This window comes from Dromiciops gliroides, chromosome 4 (genome assembly GCF_019393635.1).
Source record: "Dromiciops gliroides isolate mDroGli1 chromosome 4, mDroGli1.pri, whole genome shotgun sequence".
In the NCBI taxonomy this organism is placed as follows: domain Eukaryota; kingdom Metazoa; phylum Chordata; class Mammalia; order Microbiotheria; family Microbiotheriidae; genus Dromiciops; species Dromiciops gliroides.
Genome location: NC_057864.1, coordinates 440,501,617 through 440,503,552, shown reverse-complemented (window position 1 = coordinate 440,503,552; position 1,936 = coordinate 440,501,617). Strand labels below are relative to the sequence as shown.

The window sequence follows — 1,936 nt, the reverse complement described above, 5'->3', positions numbered from 1 at the left end:
CAGGGCCGGTGCTCTATCCACTGCACCACCTAGCTGCCCCAGTGCTCTCTCTTTTTACTAATATTGAATATACTTTAATAAATGCATAATGTCCCAAAACTGGTGCTAAAGTCTCTAATTTAATGCCCAAAACTGGTGCTAAAGCTTCTAATTTATAAGTAGCAATATATTAGAAAACCCAGCTAATTTTCCCTAAACTTGGGACAGAAATAAGGTGACCACATATAATTTTTAAACACTACAGGATATATGAAGAAAGACACAATCTGCATCCAGAGAAAGAACTGATAAAGTATGTCTAGAATAATTTTACACACACACACACACACACACACACACACCTATTTGTGTCCAATGGGAGCCATCAGGGTGGAAGAGAGGGAAATCCCTATAGATTTTGGATGTCAGACTTTTATTAGAGATACTTAAAGGAAATTTTGTAACTTTCCCCTTCTATCATTTTAGCCAATCTGGTAGGTGTAAAATGATACCTCAAGGTTGTTTTAATCTGCATTATGATTTGTTGTTGTTGTTTTTACTGGAAATTTTTTTTATTGTTGTGGAGTAGTATGCTGGACAGCTCATTTATTTATTTATTTTTTTGAGGAGCAATGAGGGTTAAGTGAGTTGCTCAGGGTCACACGGCTAGTAAGTGTCAAGTGTCTGAGGTCACATTTGAACTGAGGTCCTTCTGAATTCAGGGATGGTGCTTTATCTACTGCACCACCTAGCTGCCCTGGACATAGTTTAGATGATTCCAATTTTGTTGGCAACGTCCAAAGCATCCTAGTCTGGAGCCAGTCAGACACAGGCCTTCTTCTCTCCATCAGGCCTGATTAGTGTGTTGACCTTGGCCACACTGATGTCCTAAAGCTTCTTTACAGCTTGCTTAATCTGATGCTTGTTCACCTTGACATCCACAACAAAGACAAGGGTGTTGTTGTCCTCTGTCTTCTTCATAGCAGACTCCTTGGTCAAGGGAAACTTAATGATGGCACAGTGGTCAAGCTTGTTTCTCCTGGGGGCACTTTTCCCAGGGTACTTGGGCTGCCTCCAAAGTCTTAGAGTCTTGGGTCACTGGAAGGTGGGGGATGTTCGGATCTTCTTCAATACTGTCTTCTTGGCCTGCAAGGCCTTGGACTTGGCTTCCGTCTTGGGGGGAACAACTGCTTCCTTCTTCACCTTCGGCGCCATCTTGGGGGAAAGGTGCATTATGATTTAGAGCATTTTTTCATATGACTATAAATTTTTAAATTTCTTCATTGGAAAACTGCCTGTTCATATCCTTTGACCATTTATCATGGCTTAGGATGAAAGCCTTGGTGTCTTTGATGCCTGACCAAGGTCTAAGCTGCCTTTATGACCATTGGAATCATTCTCGACCACCCATTCTCACATGGTTGGGATAGACATCCCCCTAACTCACTAATGGGTTTGGGGCCTTTTGGTTACTCTCAACTTGGTTTAGCCTATCTGCTAAGACAGTTTACAGGAGTCTGGGGTGTGGTCCCATGCTATAGCTTCTTGGAGCTACAGGTGAGAGTTGGGTGAATTAGGTGGAAAATGAGTAGCCTTGAAAAGGGCTTGACAAGCCTTCACACCAGAGTTCCTAGTCCTCCTGAATACACTATACACCCTGCTTGGCACACAGTTGCTTAATAAATGTGTGTTGTGTTGTGTTGTATTGTATTGTATTATTATGAAACATAATCATCACATGCTAAAAAAACCAAACCTTGCATATCATTTATACTGTAGTCTGGGCCCACTTCATTGACCATGTTTAATGATATAAATTTGCTCTGTGTGCCTTGTACACAATAAAGAGCCCTCAAATTTTTCTATAGGGAAATCTAAAACACATAGGAAATCCAACTGGGGAACTAGACAACATCTCCAGGTGTCTTTTTTCTTTTTCTTTTTTTTTGGTGAGGCA

General features: G+C 41.2%; 1 pseudogene; it reads right to left on the bottom strand.

Annotated features, from left to right (window-relative positions):
- Nucleotides 1-747: 747 nt before the first annotated feature.
- Nucleotides 748-1,194, bottom strand: LOC122725954 (annotated as a pseudogene).
- Nucleotides 1,195-1,936: the final 742 nt, after the last annotated feature.